A 22,394-nucleotide genomic window follows, 5' to 3' on the forward strand; every position below is an offset into this window, starting at 1 on the left:
GGGTTGTTGAGAAGCCATGCTTAGCTACAGTCATTTGGCATTTCTGGAGACACTGGAATAGAATAGAAAATCTACCCTTGAACAGATCTAGGTATTCAGTTTTAGGGTGGATGATGAAATGGACCATATTTGGAAACTGATACATTTCTGAAGCCTGTAGTATGGGACTCCAAGCATATCCTACTTTCCTCAAAGTAGGCAATATTTCTTTTTCTTAGAGCCTGTTTGTATTACTTTAATAAAGAAACCTTTAAATTTGTAATTACTATATTTCTCTCTATGATGGTGGACTTTTTTAGTCATTACATTCACAAAATAGAAAAACAATGATATGCAAAATGTTCAGATTAAGAAAGAAACTGAATGGGGCTAGTGACAGATGTTAGCTCTTCGATACAAAACTTGGCTCTAGAAAAGTTTTCTGTGATTCAGAAAAGCAAACTTGTGCTGTCCAGATGTTTTAGATTTCAGTTTTCATAAACCCTACCCAACATTTCCAGTGGCAAGGGATTATGGGGATTCTAAGCAAAACAACTGGAGGGCACAAGTTTGTCTACCGCAGAGTGAGTTTGTAATAACTGATAGAGATTGTTATGCTGGTTCTGAATTATGCAGTAATCAAAATATTTAGTTTTGGATTATTACTTCAGCTGCAGTTTAATTTGGCAGTGGAATGTATACATTTATGTTGTTCACAAACTTTATGCTTACCTGTGGTATTTTACAATGAATGAACTTGCCGTAGGTCTTTCCCATGATTGTGCATATGGGTCCATACATACACTTTTCCCATCTAATCCCTAGCAAATCTCTAGTATTATAGGAGGGTTTGCTTGTTTTAAAACTTTTTAAGGTTGCAATATAGAAGGCTTTCATCTTTCCATCTTTTCATTTTTCCCTTATGCCAAATACATTTTTTTTTTCTGAATGCTTAAATGTTGGCTTACAGAATATGATGGAGTCAAGAATAAGTGCCTAAATGATTTTGCTCTTGGAAAAAGGTATACTGCTCCAGGCAAAAAACCGCCACTGAAGCAGGTATTCAGATCATTGTAGAATCCAAGCTTTTTATATTGCTCAGCTGGTATTATGTGCATCTTTGAAGAATATAAATGAAAGACTTTTTTAGTGATTATTTCTAATTTTACCTGTGGAAAAAGAATTTTCTTATTATCATGAAATTTTTCAGAGAAATTATTGTGTAACTCTTAGGTAAATGACTTAGGGTGGATTTATCTTAGGTTAAATAGACTTAAAGCTTAGCGGCTTTCTAGTTAATAATAGGGTTATTTTATAAATGTAACATGTTGTATAACCTATTCTCATTCATTGCAAAGCAGTATCATTTTTTTGAACAAACAACTTATATTGAGGTCAGATGAATGCAAAGCCAAGAGTGGTCGGATATTAGCTGAGCTGTGTGTGAATGTTAACGGAACTGAAGTAATACTGAAACTACTGTGGGAGTACAGTGGTGGGGTGAGATAGCGTGAGTGCAGAAAACATTTTCTTGGGCTATGAAACACTCTGCTTTTCCTCATTAAATAAAATTAAGCTTGAAAGCATAAAATAAAAATATATTGTAGTGTAACGTTGCTGTGCTTGAATTCTCTGTTTTTCCCTTTCAGTATACATTTTTAGCAAGACGACAGAGAACTATCTTAGAAATTATGACAGAAAATGTAGTGTTTATGCTGTAATAACGTAGGTAGTTTATGTTATTTTGAAAACAGGATATTGAATTTTGCCTTTTATTATGTTTCTTAGGATATTTTGTAACTAAAGCATTGGGGTATTGGCACTACTTATTGTTACTATCTAGAGAAGCATTTCTCAACCTTGACAACTTTAAGATGCTGGCTGGGGGATTCTGGGAGTTGAAGTCCATGAATCTTAAAGTTGCCAAAGTTGAGAAACACTGATCTATGGCCATACAAGTCTTCAAAATAAATACTTCAGAACGCGCAAGAGCAGATATGAAGCATCTCTCTCTTTCTCTTTGGGGGGGTGAGGAACCATTAAAACAGGCACATTTTTACAGACTTACACAGCTGCTTCAGAAGCTGTGCCCAGCATTTTAGACATGCACACAATTGCAGAAACTCCTGGGAACAGCTTTTGAATCAGTTGTATGAGGCTGATGTGGCTGTTTTAAAGTTTTAAAAATAGGTATTTCATGTGCACTTTCATACATTGCAAAGCACCTCTTCCGAACATATTGCACAGCTTTAATACTTTCAGCTATTTAACTGTTTTTCAGTTAATATCAGTCTGTGAACTGAAATTTTCAGTGCACTTCCAGCTGGTACATTTCTGTTCAGATTATATAAAAATCTGTATATTTTTTTTATTAGAAAGGAAATAAAAGGATAGTGGTTTGAAAATATTGAGGTGGAGCAAAGTGCTAACAGTTAAGTGGTTTTAAGGAAGTTCATATCAGGAATTGAATCTTTGCATGGTTTATAGGAAGTTGACTATGACCGTTCCAAGATAGGATCAGAGCGCAGTTTGCTATGTTATGACTTCTGTGGTTGTGTGAGTCCTCCTTAATCCATAGCATTTTTTAAATAGAAAACTTTGCTCTATGGCTGTATGTCAACATCATTTCAAAACATAAAAACAACAACAACTGTATTATGGATTCCTAGGATTCATCTTATATAAAGTCAGTAATTACAAGTCAGGTTTCAAATTAGATAGGCAAGATATTGCAGTTCTTAATAAAATATTGACATCCTCCTTGTTTGTTTTTATGTGCCAGTTAGGTTCTGCAGTCTTTGATCTACAAAGTCCTAAATTTTAAATTACTACATTCCAGAAGGCTTTATTCCCATTCCTATCTGTTGTTTGTAAGTTTAAAAACTAAAATGTGGTTTATTGTTGCAATGAAAAATTAAAAAAAAAAATCTAAAACTAGAATTTTTAAGGTAACATATTTTTTTAGGTAAAATGAATTAGGTAGCAGGGTGATTTTTTTTCAGGACAGTAACACACTGTCTTATCAGGTAATACATGAAAACAACCATAAAGCAGTTATTTTATAATACATTGCAACTTATTTAGAAGTTCTTAAAAATGTATGTTTATTGCATTAATATATGTTTGGACCAGAGTATATCACCATTATATACAGTAGAGATTAAAAACATTCTGTATGAATCAATGAATGATCACTTCATTCTTGATTCAACCAAATAAGAAAAAAATCTATTGAGGTACTGTTTTTTTTAGTTCTTTTTCATATTTACTAGGGAATATTGCTACATCTAATGTATTATCTCTCAATGATAGTATATATAGAATGAGATTATAATCTGGGTGGGGGAACAGTTAAAAAAGCAAATATGGAAGACGGCTGTGAGTAATGACTGTAAACCTCAATTAAGTCTGCTGCTGGAAATTACAGCTTGCTTCCCATTTCTGGTTGCCAACATATTTCAGTCTGTATAGCTTTGTTTATCACTTATAAATAACAAGAACCATATTAAGAGTATTTATGTAATTTCATCAAATATATCAGTCACAATCTCAAGTCAGTTAAAAAGCTTAAGAGAGTTCTGAATTAAATGGATGATTGACCACTTCCTGATTATTTTAAAAACTGAATAGTTCAACTGTGTGTGTATATGCACTCTTTCTCTTTTACATATGCCTTTATAATTACATTTTTTGAACTTCATGAAGATGATAAATGTCTTATCTCTTGACAGAAAACTGTAGCACAAAAGTGGATATTTGAGGCCTAAGAAGACTTTTTATTAAATGAAAGTAGGACAACTTTATATTCAGTAAGTAAAATGTTTTGTTTAAATGTTCTGTTTAAACTTTTCAGTCATAGATTTACTAATATTAGTTTTAATTCCCAAATGATTTTTGTCAAAAAAGAAAGATAAATGTTTCAGAATCTCACATTGTAACTCAGAAATGTAAAAAAAAAAAAAAAAAAAAGTAGAAAAACTGCGCTCCTAAAGATAATGTGAATGCTTTTCAATAGTTCATCTTTATAAGTAAGTAGAGTGGTATCTAAGGACAGGCAGTTTTTTCTCATGAGTTTTTATGGATTTTAGTATGAAAGAAAAGGTATGTCACTGATTGCTCAAGTACGTATGGTGTGATCTCAGTATGACATGGAGCAACTATACCCTATATTTAATATTTTCTAGAAGGGTGCAAAATGCTCCAGACTATCATGGAATGTTTTGAAACAAGCAATTCTGACTATTCTGGATGTGGCACAAACTTAATAAGGACCCATTATAATTTTTTTGCAAGTAGAACTTAAAATGATCCTGCTTTGAGGTCAGATCACTGCCTGAACACTCAGAATGGCCCAATCCAGAGTTATAAAGACTTCTTAACAGATGAAATTGTGTGTGCACCCCTGTCACTTCCTGATGAGTATAGGCTTGCTTCTGTATTTAGAGGTATGAAATCAGTAAAAATAATGTGTCTGTGGTAGTTGACCTGCCTTGATTCTTGAAAGCTCTGAGAGGATTTCTACCTTGTAGGGTTTGTGCTTCTGTTAGTGCCTGTTCATTCTGCTGTTGTGGAGGAAACTCAGGTGATTGATGTGGCCACTTGTGACTGTTCTCTTTCTCTTGATAAGACTTGTTTGGCTTCTTTGTTCATCAGAAACCTAGTAGCACTGAAGCAGATGGGTAATAACTGGAATGCTAGTATAAACATGAAGTGAATCCAACAAACAAGTTAGATCCTGTTCCGTAGCAATGATGGTGTAAAGAATGGGATTTGTTTTCTACACTTGCATCGTTGCAGTGCTATTACTCTGAGAAATGGGACCATCTTCTGCTGGACATTAGAAGGACATTTAAGAGCCTTAATTTGGTCACCCGCTGTAATTCATTGTTCATGACATTTCAAAGAGAAAATCTTTACAACCATTGAAACTTGCATACCATTTTCTAATCGGTTGGTATTTGAGAGGTTTAAGTTGTTGAACAATTGGACTTTGGGGAAAAAATGGCAAACTGAAGACCGTTCCACTAAAAACAGAGTTGGTGACTGTGGAATGAAGAGCTGGCAAGTAGACAGGCTCTTCGTAATTCCCCTCTGGACAAGGAGAGGACTTGAGATTGCCCACAGGTGTTCCATACAGTTGCTCCTCACGAGGAGATTGCAAGACAGTGGTCTCCAGTGGGTTTAGAGCTCTGGGAGATAAGGGAATAGCAATCTTTTTGTTCAACCCATGGTCAGTGCCTTCAAAAGGACACTGCGTTTGCATACTTCCTTTTCTAATTACTTTCAGAAATTGCTTGTTAACTGCTTTTCAGCTATTAGGAACCTTTGGATTGACAAGTTTTATAGCACTGAGTGAGTTTCCTTCAGTCCTTAGCAAAATAAGTTTTAAATACAAGTTTAAGGACTTAATTTTTTTTATTTTGGAATAAACAGCAAAAGGGTGATTAGAACTTTGATTTTGGAAAGTTACAAATGGACTAAGTGTCCAGATGGATTTTAAATAAGATTTTGGAATTATAAGAATCCTTCCCATGGGAAAATGCTTTTGTTTTGAATTCTCTTTAAAAAAAAACATGATAAGATGAGACTTTGGAGGTTGAACACTAGAGGGAATCAGAAGGAACTAAAGATTACAATTAAAGGAGAAGAACACTTAAATTTGACTTACTAATACAGAATGAAGCAAAATATTGACATTGAACATATTGAAGGATATTTTTGCCCAGCTGCCTTCTCTCCCCTAGTTCCCTATACCGACCTTTTGTGCCCAATCAAAGCAGAAGTGCCTCGCTGCCTTTGCTGTCTCCTTTTTGGGCCTGCGGCTGCCATGCTACCCCAGGCGCTCCAGCTTCTCCAGTGAACACTTCCTACATGTGGCTGCCCAGCACAGCTGCCCAGTGGAAATAAGAATGCCAGCCAATGGGGAAGGCAGGAAGTGGTTTCACCCAATGGAAAAGTGCCAGAGGTTGGCTCAGGGAGCCATGCTACCCTGGGCGCTTCAGCTTTTCCAGTGAATGCTTCCTACACGTGGCTCCCTGAAGGTCAGCTGGGGTGGTGGAGTGCAGGGTGGAAGGGGGCTTGGAATGCATGGTGAGGGTTTCTGCAGCTGGGACTGGGATGTGGCAGCTGAGGCTTCCTGGGGTGTGGCAAGCAGCCCCAGAGCTGCATGGTTCTGGGGCTGCTTGCCGTCCTACAAGGCAGGGTGCAGGGCGGCCAAAAGGGAAGAGATGAGGGGGAGATGGATGGGGGGAGTTGGACACGTTACTGAGGCTCAGGGTTGGGAGGGACCAAGCCCAGAATGGCTTGGATTGGGGTGGGTCCTTGGCTAATGACTGGTGAAATTGGCTTAACAGCAGCAACGGGGATTGCCAGGATTTCTGTCGTTAAATGATGCAGTCATGTGACATCTTGCTTTATGACTGCATCACTTAGCGACAGAAATTCTGGTCTCAATTGTGGTCATAAGTCAAGGACTACCTATAAAGAATTTGCTTCAGGCATGATTGTCAACCTTAGACTTTTTGAATATTACTGAGCTTACAAATCAAGTTCAATCTGCTTCTTTTTTTTTTTTTTTTTAGCAGAGGCACAAGTCAGCTATAAACCACCAATAATATTGCATTTTTTAAATTAAATATTATAGAATATTATGTTGAAAATGAACTTTTTAAAATACTTGTACATCTGTTTTACAAAATGTTTAAAGTTATCAAACTCATTGTTATGTAAAAATATTGATAATGTTTTATAGTTTGCTTTGAATCAAGTAGAATGTATTTCATGGATTGGGCTTTTAGAAACAAATGGAAAAAATGGAAAAAGTATCTGATTTCTGCATAATATAACAAATGATAGCTATTGATCGCATGTCAAACTGTTATGAGACATTGGCAATTCATTAGCACTACAACCTCATAATTAAGTTTGGTTTTCCCTGGAAATACTGTTTTTTTTTTCTGGCATATCTGCTGGCATGGTATGTAATAATATAATAATCTTTGAAGTTTGTACAGGACAGTAAGCTGCTAATATGATTCTATTTTATTTCCCTATATGCTTGCAAATTAAGTCCTGTTGGCTTCTGCCAAGTGTGTATGAATAAAGTAGAAGGCTGAGTAATTTTTCTAGATGATGCACCATGTAATTCAATACAGAACAGCATCACACTTTCCTTTACATGAAGCACTTTGGAGTGATAAGAGAGAGAATTAATTTTGTAATCCACTATCTGCTATTTTTTACATTTGAACCATTAAAAAAGCACAATATGTGGTTTATTTTAGCTCAAGAAGTTATAATTAAAACCATGGTTTGATGCTGGGTTATGAATACTGGCTTGTTTTAAAGGTGGTTTCTCATGTCTGACTTTTGAATCCTGGCACATTTATGGTTTGGCATTATGTCCCAGCCAGCCCATGCAGGAGGAGACTTACAGTAGGAGCTCTGAAAGAAAGCAGCACTTGGGCTAAACTGTCCTTGCCTGCTTTTTCCCTTGGCTTATCTTCTCTCCATGCCAGCAGTCTTCTTTCCATAGTTAATTTCTTCCTGATTGCAAGACTGAGTAGTCTGAATACCAGTGCCATGCCAGATATTTACATTAACGTAATAGAACAAACATGCCAATTTCATTGGAGCACAATTTCACAGAATACTTAAATCCTGCTATTTCCTTTTTAATACATTTATAGACATTTCTAAAATTCTGTTTTCACTTTGTCATTATGGGGTACTGAGTGTAGATTAATGGGGGAAAAAGTGAATTTGAACGATTGTAGTATCAGGTTGCAACATAACAAAATTGAAAAAAGTGAAGGGGGTCTGGATACTTTCCGAATGCACTGTATATATTTCTGAAACTAGTTGCTGGGGGCCATAAGCAGGAAAAGCTATTGTGTTCAAGTGTGCTATGTGGGCTTCCAGTAACCACTTGGTGGGTGACTTTGGCAACAGAATGCTGGACTAGAAGGCTTTTGCTGTGAAATACTGATGCTGATAGGGAAAACTTGTAGTGCTCAAAAGAATATACTGGCAAACAAACAGACCATCCGGAAAAGAAAAGAAAAGAAACTCAATAACAATCTCCTCATAAAAAAAGCAAGAAAAACAAAAGTCCCCAATCAACTATCCTTCATACACAAAATATTGTAAAAAAATAGAAGCATAACATTGCATGCCACAATAAACAGAAAATAGACACACAGATACATAAAGAAGTTATTCACTGCTACAAAAAGGTACTAGTTCAACAATTCACTGCAACAAGATATGATTTTTTGTTCATCTCCAGAATAGACTCTGATTTGTTCAAGATGCTATGACAAATAATTGCTTAGTATTATATGTGAATATAGCAATGTCAGGCTTGGGTGACAAGCTGGTTGGTCAATTCCTGTCTCAACCAAAGGATCAACACTTGGTTGATCCAAAAAGCGGACCCTGCACCTGTGGGAAAAACACTAGGAAGAAATATATATATATGTGAATATAGACATTAGCATACTCTTACTGTCCTTCTGCATATAGGTATAATTAGCTAGAATAATGCCGGTTGGCAATTTCTCACTCAGTCTTATATGATAGTTTCAGAAATAAATGCTAGTCAAAATGAAACTACAAAAAAGTGATATTTTAAAGGCTGAGTATCTGATGACTGGAAAAAATCTGCCCATACAAACTAGAGAGTATTTTGTAGGTTAGAAAATGGAAGTGGAAGAAAACAAATATTCTGTTTCCACAATTTCTGTTAATCATCTTTTGCACAATACTTAGATGCTGCTATTTCTGTTTTACAGTTTTAAAATATAGTAAGTTGTTATTTCATTTGTGGATGCATTGATTATTGATTGATTATGTGCTGTCAAGTCATTGTTTTCTAGTACTAGAGTTTCTTGTAAGTAGGGAATATCTTCTAAGGTGTCTTGGATTGTTATGTCTCTACTGTACAGTATTTCAGTATACACCTTCCATCTTTGATTTCCTTTGAATTGGTTACTCTCTGTCCATTGGCGTCCTTTAGTATACCAATTTGAGATTGGAACCTCCTTCTGAGTTCAGAGATCTTTTGAAAGACTTTGCTTGTTGTTCCATGCCTGTTTCCATCTTCAATGTCTTTATAAATGTTGTTACAATATTGCTTCTTGTCTCTTCTAAGAGCTCTCTGAAACTATTTGTAAGTTTCTTTCTGAGATTTTTATCTTTCTTGACTTTGGCTTCCTTTCTTTTCTTGACAATTTCCACAATTTGTTCTGACATCTAATTTGCTTTCTTCTTTTTCTTCATTTTTGGCAGTCTCTTTTCACATTCATCCTTAATGACTTCTTTAAGTTCATTCCACAAGTCATCTGGTTCTCTGTCAGTAAGGTTCAGGATTTCAAATTGATTCTTGATGTTCTCCTTGAAAATGGTGGATATATGTCCAAGATCATATTGTGGAAACTGATTGGCTTTCTTCTTCTTTAGCTTACTTGGAACTTGCACATGAGCAGTTAATGATCTGTTCCACAGTCAACACCTGGCCATGTCTTGATGCTATAATTGAGCTCCTCCACCTCCTTTTACCAATGATATAGTCAATTTGATTTCTATATGCTCCATCTGGTGATGTCTATGTATAGAGGCATTGTTTTGGTTGTTTGAAGACAGTGTGAATGTGAATGTGAAAATGAAGAAATCATTGGAGTGGCAAAAATTGATAAGTCAGTATCCTGCTTCATTTTGGTTTCCTAAGTCATACAGTCCAACTACATTTTCCTCTTTCATGTTTCCAACTTTGGCATTCCAGTCTCCAGTCACAAGCAGCACGTTTTTCCCCATGTTTTGTCGATTTCAAATTGAACTTGATTGTAGAACTCATCAGCCTCCTTTTCTTCTGCATTGATGGTTGGAGCATGAACTTGAATGATTGTCATATTAAAAGAGTTGTCCATGAAGACTAATTGATATTATTTGGCCATTGATTGCATTGTAGACAAATACTGTCCTTGCTATACCCTTCCTAACTATAAAAGCAACACAGTTTCTTCTTTGTTTTTCATGTCCTGAGTAATAAACAGTGGGGTCTTCTGACTGAAAGTGTCCGATCCCATCCCATCCCAATTCACTAATGCCTAAGATACCTATTTGTCATTGTTTCATTTCATCTTTCACTGTGTTGAGTTTTCCTTCTCATGTTCCATGTTCCTACTCTAAATCTGTCTTTGCAGCTTCAAATTTTCTTTTCCTATATGGCAACATCAGCAACTAGACATCCAAAAGGCTTTAATCTAGCCACATTATAAACATTATTAGCACTCTGAAAGATCCTTAACTCTTCTTCAGTAGTATGTTGAGTGCCATCCAACTTGAGGGGCCCATTATCCAGCACTGTATCATCAGTCATTTTATAATTTTTATTCAGATGGTTTTCTTGGTAAAAATACAGGAGTGGTTAACCATTGCCTTCTTCTGCACAGTATGAATTGATGCCTTTGCCATTGTCACTAAAATGATCATCTACCTCCAGCATCTCCGTATATCGGTTCTGCCCAATATAGGTGCCTGTTTGCTTTAGCTGGGCAGCTGGGATGACCTTCACACCTTGGATGACCCTGCTGGGAACCTATGCCCTTGTGACCTCCCATCTGGGCTACTACAATGTGCTCTACATTGGGTTGCTCTTGAAGAGCATTTGGAGGCTTCAACTGGTGCAGAATGTGGCAGCATGGGTAATAAAATCACTACTACATTGTGAGCTGCATTAATTGCTGGTGTCCTTCTGGGTGCAATTCAAGGTGCTGGTTGTCACCTTTAAAGCCCTTCAGGAGCTTTAAAGACCTGGTTCTGGGCCTAGGCCTGCGGCCCCTAGTGTGTGAAGATGGGCACAAATTGATTAAATAAATAAATGGATAAATATACTCTTGGCATATACTCCTGATGTTTTTCGCTCATCCCTCTCAGGAACACCAGTTCTACCACCAAGATGAAGCAGCACAGCAGGACTTGTGGGGGTGGATGGATTTCTGCTCAAATAATACAAATCCTATTGTACAAAGTTGTTTTTTCCCCAAGAGTTCAAATCATTCATAGTGACTTTTGCATAGGGAAAAATTATATTACTGCTCCTGTCTTGGATGAACTCTCTCTATAAGCATAAATATATCCTTCCATTGGTTTCTAGTTTCCTGGTAGAGACTTACAAAAAAAAAATTGACACAGGGTTCCTAGGTTGATTCTTTAAAAATATCATGGAGATGAGAAAGTGAAAGGCTTGGTTCTGCTGCTTGCATTAAACAGTGTTCTAGAGAACAGCCAAGCTGTCACAATATCACTTGCTACAAATCTTTTTAGTTTTGTTCATTGATGGCAAAAAATTGGCACTTCAGTTTCATGTTCAGTACAGTATAGTAGATTAGGAACACATGCCATTATGCTTTTGTTCCTTTTTATATCCTAGATATTCAAGCTGATGCACATGTTGGTATTGATTATTCCGAAACCAAGAAAGTCTGCAATCTTAATAGCATAAACTTAGAAATAAGTTATTCCTACAACCATTGATGCGGAATATAGTCAAGACCAGGTAGAAGCATCTAATAATTTTTGGATTAGTCACTATTTTATTAGCTACATCTTAGAATAGATTTGCACATTGGGCAGATCCAGTCATCAGTACTCCACCTCCTATATAGTATCCCAGGGCCAGCCCAAGGAATATCAAGACTTTGATGATTTTGTTTGTTATGAGGTGATAGCATTGTTTTGTTATCACTTGGGATTTAGAATTGTCTGGCCTGTTCCCTTGAACTCAGCTGGCACCCTAGACCCTTCAACCAGATATCCTGTGTAGGGCCATTTGTTTGGAGGAGTGGGGACTGATAATACCGATATCCCCCTTATATGCCCTAATGCCATCCTTCAAAGGTTGAGGCAAGAACAAGGATACTGAAAATTTGTGGAACAAACAATGACCACTGTGCCAAACAAAACAAAACCCTATGTAGAAGTTGTCTTTGGTTTTAACTATAAGTGGGTAAAATTCCTATTTTTCTAACCATGTGCCTGACATTTGAGTACAGTCCATAACATTCATGCAAAGCACTTATATAAATACCATAATATGTAATTTAGGGTAGATGGAAGCAGCTTGCAATAAAATGGCTGAAGTCACATGTTAAGAAGTAGACTGGTAAGAAAAGTTGCTGTCTGTAGCCTGTTTATGGAAACCCATTTCTGGAAGCAAGGAAAAGTCTCTTTTTGTCCAGTCAGAGCATCTGCTCTATTATTCTTAACTTCAGCAGGTGGTACAAATTCAGAGCCCAAGGGAAGCAGGAACCAGTTACTTTCATGAAACTATATTAGATTTACTAGGCTTTTGATCTCTTAAAATTAGTAGAAATGAGTTGCTCCCTTTGATTTAACTGCTTAGTGAATATATGTGTCCAAAACACTGTCTGTCTATCTCTTTTCTGTACTGCTCCACTCCACAAACTCTAGCTAGCTCAGATAAAAATATGATAAATATAAAACAATCAGTTTAAAAGAACAAAAGGCAATCAGTGCCTTAGGCTTCCAAAGCCTCATGAGGTAGCGCCTTTATACCTCTCCTGTGTACTCTCGGGGTAGAGAGTTGAGTACTCACCCTTATACTCCCAAGGGGTAGAGAGTTGAAGATTGACAGGGCACAGAACAATCTTGTTTCTGAGCCCCTGCCCTTTTAACTTCTCAAGGGAAGGGGATACAAAACATCACTTCCTGAGTTGGTTGTATAGGGTCAGCTAACTTTAAGACTCTCTTAAAGATGGTCCCATATGTAATATGGACCCAAGCCATACAGGGCTTTATAGATAAAACCAAGGTCTTGAATTGTATAGGTATATACTAGCACCCAGTGCAGTGTCCACAGTATAGCTATAGCGCTGCTGAAATAGTCTCACCCACCAGCTTAGGTTTCCAAATAGTCTTTCAAGTAGAGCCAGTTACAGTAATCCAGCCTTGAGGTTACCTGTGATTATTACCTGTCCCTCCTATGCCAAAAAGGGCTGCAACTGATATGCTGACTGAAATGGGGTAAGGGTTCTATGACCATAGCCTCCATCTGCTGTTCAAGTAGAAGCATTAAATCAAGGAGAATCTACAAATCTTTGATCTGCTTCTTCAGGGGGAATGTGACTTGCCCAGAGCCAGAGTAGGGGCCATTGCCAAGCCTGATCGTTTTTTACAACTCTGTCTTGCTAGGATTCAATTTCAATGTGTGAATGAACCTTGAGATATAAAGAAGTGCAAAGCATATATTTCAGAACTGTGAGTATGCTTAACAGAGGCCTGGTAGGCAGTGAGGATTGTATTGTTACACTGTCCAGAAGATCGACCTTTTACAGTGCTAGTTTTCAGTTTCCAGAACCAAACTCCATTTTGAAAGCAATTTCAGTGGATGACTCTGATGATTCCTGGTGTATGTGATACTAAGGTGTTTATCACATTCAGATTATGACTTCTTAGATGTTTACATTTTATTTGAATTTACATATGGCCTGGAATATCCTTACCTACTATCATGTCCTGCAATATCCTGATCTATTACTTGGAAATTGGAGAGTATGAAATCTAAAATATCTATCTTAAATACTTTTTAAGATCTTCCTTTCAGGTAGTAAACCCTCCTAAGGAAACTCACAATATGCAGCAATGCAACAATAAATATCAACTGTAATAAAAACTGTGATAATTATCAATCCCAAATTGTTCAGGTCTTTGTTGAGGTTTCATCATTTTAAAGAGTCTTTGAAAATGCAGTAGCTTTGGAAATGCAGTACAATTAATGCAGTGTAAGTGTTACTTAAATAACCTAATTCTCCAGTCAAAAGATTACTTTCTACAAACACTTTAAGTTTTTGAAATGTCTTTAAAAGCTGCCTCAAGTAGAATACATTATTGTAGTCCAACTTGGATGTCATTGTTGATGAACAGTGGTGGCAGTGGTAGAGTCTCTAGATGAGGCAGCAGTCAAGTTGTACAATTGTTTGTAGTTGGTTTCAGTTATGTTAGCAAAGCATTTTATGTAAAATAGAACAGGGTGTGAGAGAAACAGTCTTTAGAGCTTAGTAAATAGTATTAAAGAAGCTATATGTTTAGTGAGTAAAACACACATTTCTTAATATTAAGGAAGAAAAAGTGAACTATGCTTTTAGTCATAACTAAAAGAGAAAGGAAGTGACTATGAGAAATATCTATTTGTTGAATAAATGTTAGTGTCTTCCTAGTCAAATGTCCTTGAAAAGGCATTTTCTTTATTGAGAGTTTATGTTTAGGTGATTACTGTTTAGTTAGTGTCAATTCATAGGCATAGCCTTTGTGGCCATGAAGTTTAGCTGTTTTATGCATGCCCTTGTCATACCTGTAATTTTTAACAAACAAAAAACATACGTAAGGAAGTATATTTTCTCAGCTTTCTTGCCAGTTAATCTGATATAACAAATGCATTGCTTTTTTTGCTTATGTTAAGTTCTGAGCTTCTTTCCTGAGCATACCTGCCAATCTAATCTGTAAACAAGGACAAGGAAAAATAAGTCATGCCTTAAAACTCCCATTGAAATATTTTCAGAAGGAAGCTTATTTGGGCAGTGTTGATGAAAAACGTGGAAAAAAGAAATTTCCATACACGTAAAGAATAGAAGTTGTCTGGTCTAGTTGATATAACAGACCAATACAGGAAAAGGCAACTTGAGAACAGGCCAGTGCCATTTTGTCAACACTTAACAGGCTGATAGTACACCTGGCTTAAACAAATCACTTACATACTCCAAAATTATGCTAATTTAAATCTTAGAAAGTCTAGCAGCTTGTGACTTAAGTATTAATCGGCTTATGCAAGTTTGTCTGCATGCATGTGTACTCCTTGATTTTCAAGGAGGTTCTATTTCAGGATAATACTGCGGATAATGAAACTGACTAGAGTATATGGAAATTGGGGAATTAGGTTTTGGAGCCTATGGTTGTCTTCCTCTTGTGAGCATTTCCTCCTCCTTCCTTCCATAGCAGTGGACTAGCAGTGTGCTTGTCTTTGCTCCTCCTTCCCTTAATTTGCCTGTGATTGGTAAATGGAGATGATCAAAGATAGCCTGAAAGCTGGTAGAAGGCTGTTGTAGAGAGCTAGAGTTAAGAGTTGAGGGACAACAAAGAGCAAGAAGTAGAAACATGAGGTTTGTTGTGACCTTTATTGATATTGAAGTGTTTCTCTTCAAGTGACAAGAATCAGAGCAAAGTTGGCTGAATGGGAAAGTATAACTGGAAATAATGCATATAGCTGTCAGTGAGAAATCTAGACATTTACTACAATAATTAGCAACTTCAAGCACTGTGGAGCCAATGAGGAAAAAAATCTGTAGTTCAGAAGAGAATATATTTTTCTGAATTTTTCTAGTTCTGTAGATCCTTTCAGGAAAAAAATGCTGGCTATTGTGTGTCGATATAGTTTGATTGGAAGGCTAAGGTATTTTTGACATGAAAGTCATTCTGGTTAATAATTGAGGGTTTTAAATGCTGTATGTTATGTTAATCAATTCTGAGTCCTTGTTTAATGGACTTGTTTAATGTATCATATAGTGAATTTGTTTGCCTGAAGTTCTTTTGAAGTTCAAAAAGTGACATTTAAATTATTTTTGCTTTCCTTCCACTATTTGAACTAGGTGAACTAAGTGACTATAGTCCTACATTTAATTTGGAAGCTTGGCCCTTTTCTCATTAAAAAAAAAGTAAACTGAGGTAGTGGTGGTAATGGTGATGGAAAATGGCAATTAGAAGGAGTGATAAAGAGCATTCTGAGGGCCTACAGAGGTAGATGGGAAGTGAGCAGGGTGTTTTATCTCTCCCTCTGTGGTGTATTGGGTTTCTTTAATGATATGACTTTGTCAGTTTGGTGTGTATATGTATGGTTTGTACATATTCTTTTTCAGATTTATCTGCTTTGGGGTTGTAGATATATTCTTTAGAGGTGGTATCCTGCTGAGTTTTGTATGTGTTTGTAGCATGGGTGCTTTGGTTTGTTTTTCAGGGTATTTGTTCTGTGAAAAGAGTGTTGCACCTTGTGAAGCAAATTGGTGTTACAGAATTTTAGATTCAGCCAGCCTTTGCTTCATATTCTCCCCCCCACTTTTTTTTTTTTTTGGCCAAGTTATTTGATTCTGAGTAAAAATCAGTTTGCATTCTGTGAAGCAAGAGTTGGGACAGAAGGATTTTAAGTTTAGACGTTGGATCTTATTATTGTTTTCTCCATGTTTTATTGATTTGCTTTCTGGAAGAGTTGCATTTTGTGACCAACCATTTGCACTATGGCAGTTATTTGATCCTACTGCTCTTGTAGCTATGAAGATTCCAGTGTGCCGACTAAAAGGTTGGAGAATCATAACAAGTAGAAGGGCAAAATATGCTTGTTTTTCTTTTTTCAAATGTGAATTGCCTGCATCTGTGCTTTTTGAACTCATGTAAAAAACTGAAATGCAATTATCTTGTTTTGTAATCCTTGTATTTTGCAGTATAGCCTTCCTACTAAAAAAAGTTTATTTGGAAAAACTAAGTACAAAACTGCATATGAATGTGGATTTTTTAAAAATTGGAAATTAATTCAGAAATGAGATGGAATAAATGTGTCCTTATGCAAATTTTATAGTAAATAAAACTGAAATATATATTTAACATCAGTGTTACTGTATATTTGCTATTAAAAGGTTTGTTCTGATTTATACAAAATGGCAGTTCAGTTAAAATAAAGTACTTTTTAAAATATTTACTACTGTTTTGCAGTCCGTCAGATTCAAAAGCAAGAAGACACTTTAGAGGGTATGAGGGACACTTATGTAGTACCTGTATGCAGTTTTTTAAAGCAGCTTCATCCTTTCCTGGATTCATGTGGTTGCTCTCTGTAACAGCAAGTGCATGTACATGTGCACCAAAGCATCTTTTCCCCTTTGCATTCAAAGCATTATACAGTCCTAATATTATAACATGTAATAATACAATACAGTCCTAATAATAAACGCCCAGAGTCAATTATAGTAGTATATAAATAATTATTTCTCACCCTTCTAATGTAAAAGCATTATATATGAACAGTCCTGAAATCTGTTGTTATTATCCCAGTGTCTCACATGTCATGGGAGTAGGAAACTTTGAAATGTGTGTGGTCCTGAAAATGATCAGAGAGATCCTCAGCTGCCATCCCAAACTTAGTATTTTATTCTGTAAATCTCCTATTTCTTTGGTGCTTAATGTTGACATATGCTTATGTAGTGTTGCAAACCTGTCTTCCTTCTGTGATATCAGATATTAGAGGAGTTTTTTTTTTTTAAATCTGAAAATGAACGTCAACTTCAAATGTTCTGGTTTAGGTATTTTATTTAAAAAACAAGATCTTTTTCATTATCAGAATTGTTTCTAGTACTAAGAGACACTGGTTCAAAAATACTGAATGAACTAATTTATCTCTCAAAAATTGAATTTAGTAGGAACTTCAGCTATCATATGTTATGTGAAAGAATAGTGATAGTTTATGGATTGACTAAATACTGGAATCAAGATGAGTATTGTCTCAGTCTTGCTTTGCACTTCCATTGCCCAAGGCTCAGGCCATGTTATTAAAGTTATGTCGATGTGCTTTTGCTTTTAAGCAACCTATGCATATGTGGTTGGAAATAGACTGTCAGAACTAGATGAATCTTTGGCATGGTTTAGCACAGGCAGTACCTATGATCTTTTGCTTTTAGAAAGATTGCAGTTGCAGTGCATGTTCCTGAACATTTTATTTTCTATAATTATCTCATTGAGGCACACCCTCAAAAGTATTACTGAAATGGAGGATGATGCAGTCATGCCCTAAATTATATCTGCTTATACTATTGATATTGGTAAATAAAACAGTTAGATTGACAAGACATATAATACAGTCAAAACCTAAGTCTTTGCCAGACATTTTTCACAAAGCAGTGCCATTTCCTTTACAAAATGACATCTCTTACCTAAGCAGTATTCAAGAAGTAGCAATAACATGAGGAAAACATAAACATTGTTCATTGCAAGAAAAATATCTGAGCCCAAGCTTTATTAGAAGAGAACTGCATCCATTTAGTTTTTCTCACTTTAGATCTTCTGCCACCTCTAAAGCAGTATTTTTATTTGGAGCCTTTTTTCTTTTCTTGTTTGCATTCAGAAATGGGAAAGTGAGGCATAGCTTGGGTATGTAAAAGTCATTGGCAAAAGGATTGGAAGGAAAGGCCACTGTGTAAGGAGAACATGTCCAAGAATGTTTATTATTCTAAGGTGATTAATGGAACAGAATGACAGTGAACAGTGATTGCTTTTGGTATGATGAAATTCCAAATGAATGTAATTTAGAAGTAAACCATCATCTCTCTGTGTGCAAGCCGAAGCAGTTGTAACTTGATCTCATCCGTGAAAATGAATGTGTGTTCTAAAACTCTTTTATGTTCTTTAAGATCAAGTCAGTGCTTGATAGAATGCAGATAAATACCAAGGCTTGCTTAGCTTTCCTGTCTATAGATAAAGCTATGTATACATAAAACAAATTATTTGCCAAAAACAAGCTGGATCTTATACAAAGAGTGAAAATTTGGATGTATTTGCTTTAGCTTGGGTCACTTTTTTTTTACTTCCATTATTTCAAGATAGCAATGAGTTATGTTTAAATTTTCACCTTTTATCCTATGAAAAATCTACATAGACCTAATTGTGCTTTTAATACGTACTTTAATAGGTAATTTAATGACAATTTAGAAATATTTAGGGGTGTTTAGAATTTTTGTTTTTAAAATAAGCAAGTTTTGATGCTTAAAATAGTAATACCAAATTCTATACCCTTTCTTTTATCAGAGGGATTATAGAATATTTTTAGCTCAAGTACTGGTAATTTTTGACACATACATATGACATAGAAAGGTGCAGTTTTGTGCTATTAGAATGCTTCTGGAGATGCCAGATGTTCAGACTTGGCTGTAAGCATTAGAAAGATATTTTAACCATGTAAACACGGAAGTTTGAATGTGACAAAGTCCTGCCTCTGTAGCACAGAGTAAGGATATGCAAATCCTGTACTGTACCTATTCTGGGCTTCTGTATCTCCATAACTTACAGGCTCACAGCATGCATTGATTTTAAAGTACTGTGATTTTTCTATACATTCTTTTACATGCCAGGAGTGCACGAAGGAAAATACTGTAGGGATGTTTATGTATTATAAGAAACTATGCTCCACTCCCATTACATAGGAATGAAAGTCATCACTGCTTGCTTTATATTTTATACATTTACTCTTTAGTAACCTACTTTGTACTGACTTCTAAAACAAATAAAAGAATTGTAAGTTTTCTAAGAATACCTGACTTTGTAGTAGCATTTATGGATAGCTGCATTTTAAACGCTCTCCCATATTTGTTATCTGGATTGGCAGTTAATGAGGAAGAAATGGTAAACTAGTAGTATGTGTTTTGTTTTCATGTCCATATGAAAACAAAATATGCTTTCTGTTTGTTTTTAATATCACCACACTTTTAAGTAAATTTGTGTAGGAGGTTTGTAATCCATCCAAAAATAGGAACACACAGATATTCACGGTTGCCCTCCTGAGAGTAAACTATTGATTTTGTTAAGTTCAGGACCATGCACACTAACTAGCAGTGGCTTTACAAGATTTTAATAAAACTTTTAGGTGACTGCTACCCAATATCCCTTTAACTGGAGATATCATGAGATAAGCTTGAAGTTTTCTCCATGCAGATCTTTGCCCTTTCACAGAGCTGTGATTTCTCCATTAATAAACAAGCCCATACTGTTCTCAGCATGGTGAGATGTAATACATTGATATAATTAAATTATAGACATTATGAAACACCCTTCCTAGCTTTCAACCTATTTTCACAAATGGGTGGGGGGTGCAGCTATGCTTCCCCTGATGGTTACTATGGAAATATATTTGCTTTTCCCAGAAATCTCTGTTTCATTATGTAGCATTGGCAAAAGGATTTCTGAGTAAAAAAAGACATCCTTTAGGAGCAGTATTGATTAGAAATAGGCAGAGATTGTTGGAGAACCTTTCACTTCCCCATCCTCCCAGTTTTGTGCAAGAATTTTCATAAATGCTTTTTGACTTCAGTCCAGCTTAAAGGTATTGGTAATAACACCTAGCTAACTTTGGCTGTTCTCAGAAAAGATAATCAGGGTCAGAACTGGTTAATACTTAGCAAACCATCAAGAAGCTCCAAAACTATAGGCTAGATTGGGAGATTTTTAAAAAATCCTGGAAAAGGCATTGGCAAATTCAAGGCATCTTTTTATCTAGACTTTTGTGTGTGATGTTTCACAGTTCCCTATTCAACATGTAATGTTGTTCCAATAGTCTCCTGTGGGAGAAAAAGGAAGACAGCACACCGTTGCCCAGAAAATATTTTCATCAAGACTAAAGCTCAACTTCAAGGAGTTTCTTGCTTTTATCTAGATCAAACCCATTATATGTTATAATGGGTTTCTTCTTGTCTTTTCTGATGAGCCCACAAGTGACCCAAGTCATAGCTACAGAAGTAGCATGAAGGGTATAAAGCAGCTTGTTTCATAAGGGAAGCTAAATAGCTTTTAGACTAAGTGATTTAAGAATATAGGAAAATTGTATTGAACCATTTAATCCAATATTAGAGAAGAAATTTCTCTTCAGGGTTCAGGTAGGAGTCTTTACCAGCCTTACTTAGAAATCTTAGAAACTGACACCTTCTACATTCAAAGGATGGGCTCAGCTACTGAATTAAAGATGTTGGCCTATAACATTGATATTATCTGGGGTTATGGATCTGAGAGGAGGCATGGCTTTTCTTGTTGGAAGAAATGTAGGTTTAAACAGGCCCTTAAAACCTGGCTCCTTCCCTAAGCCTTAAGCGTGGGTATGTGGCAGGTCCCTTTTGGGAATGTTTTATGCTAAAGTGGTGTGTTTGTTTTGCTCTTTCTGGACATTTCTTGCTTTTTTTCTGTTTTGCATTGTTCCAAACTGTTTTAATAGTGTATGCCACCCAGAATCATTATGAAATCTGACAGCCCTACAACTTTACTTTTTTGTTTGGTTATTTATTTATCAGTGAGGTCAGAGAGCTAAAGCAGAGATCCTGCTGGGCAGAGGAGATGATAGTACACCAATATCACCCCTAACTTATCCCTGGTATTGAATTTTAAATAGAGAGGCTCATACCCAGTCACCTGTGGAGTAGTATGTTGGTCACTACTAGATTCTCTGATGGCATAATTGCCAGACATCCTGTCTCTGGAATCTAGGCTGATGTTAGTGCTGGAAATGTAGCTGGGCAAATCTTGAGGAGGAATACTCCTCCATCTTCACCAAGCTAGCCCTCAATTATACATGCTAGCTCTGCCCTCATCTTCATGGTTAAATCCCTAAACTGAGAACCTAAATGCATCACATACAGGGTGCATTTCCATTCCTACCTCCAGGTCACCCTGCTATCTAGTCCAAAACGAATCATGAATCCACCATAGCACCCTCTCTGTGGCCTGCTCTCATTTTTAGTAGCTAATTTGAGGTGTAAAGTTTTATTAAGTAAATAATGCTTGCTAATGTGAGAAAAATGGCAATCTGTCTTTTAACATCTTTAAAACAGTAGCATCTTAAAATGTCAAACACAGTATTTTGTCCATTAAATAACCATACTTTTCTATTACACCCAGGTAGGATTTTGTAGTGTAGTAAATATGTAACCTGCAATGATATATGGAGAATGTCATACTATATCTACTACTGGCAGTCCTTGTTTAGCAACTGCCTTGGACAGCGACCATTTGCAGTTACAACAGTGATGAAAAAGTAACTTTGCAACGATAGCTGCATTTATGACCTTCGTAGTCTCTCTCTTTCACTCACATGTTTGCCAGCACAATCAGTATGGTATTGTGTTGTCTTGTGCCTGACCTGTTTTTTTTTTTTTCCTTTCATTTTTTGCCCCCTTGCAGAGTGGAGAGTTTGCTTAAACAAGTTATCTCTTCCTCAGCTACTTTTCTATGCAATGCAGTGCTTCCCTAAAAATGCTAATGGCAAGTTTACAAGCTCAGCTCTGTGACCTTAATTAGTTGACTAGAACCTTCGAACTTGGCTGGTGCTGCTGCCTAAAATTGACTAGACCTTAATCAGTTTCACACTGAAGACTTTTGTTTGCCCCCCTAAGAAGTTGGCGCCTTGCAGCTGTGAATGTGCTAGATGAACATTGGCTCCAGTGTATTCCTTTCAATGTGTTGTGTGCCTGCTTGCTGTCTTGTAATCCCTTCCTCTCTAAAGAATGTAAATACAAACATTAATTTCCTTCTTGCTAATTATCCCAGTACTGGTGTGAACATTCTAAAGGGTAGGGCAGTTGGGGAAAAGGGCTATAAGCCCT

At 36.3% G+C, this 22,394-nt stretch overlaps 1 protein-coding gene across 10 annotated transcripts in view; it reads left to right on the forward strand.

Annotated features, from left to right (window-relative positions):
• The window catches only part of ATXN1 (ataxin 1), a 238,728-nt gene that overhangs the window by 26,634 nt on the left and 189,700 nt on the right, over nucleotides 1-22,394 (forward strand). For 8 of the 10 annotated variants that reach the window (XM_088130940.1, XM_088130943.1, XM_088130946.1 and 5 more), the window contains exon 3: nucleotides 3,711-3,788. The exons of the other annotated variants lie outside the window; for them this stretch is intronic. The gene's annotated coding sequence lies outside the window, so the exon portion shown is untranslated. The remainder of the gene's footprint in view (nucleotides 1-3,710; nucleotides 3,789-22,394) is intronic. 10 annotated transcript variants of the gene reach the window in all.

This window comes from Python bivittatus, unplaced genomic scaffold (assembly GCF_059951505.1).
Source record: "Python bivittatus isolate LINGU-HERP-01145 unplaced genomic scaffold, Pbiv_v1 ctg000840_np1212, whole genome shotgun sequence".
Classification (NCBI taxonomy): domain Eukaryota; kingdom Metazoa; phylum Chordata; class Lepidosauria; order Squamata; family Pythonidae; genus Python; species Python bivittatus.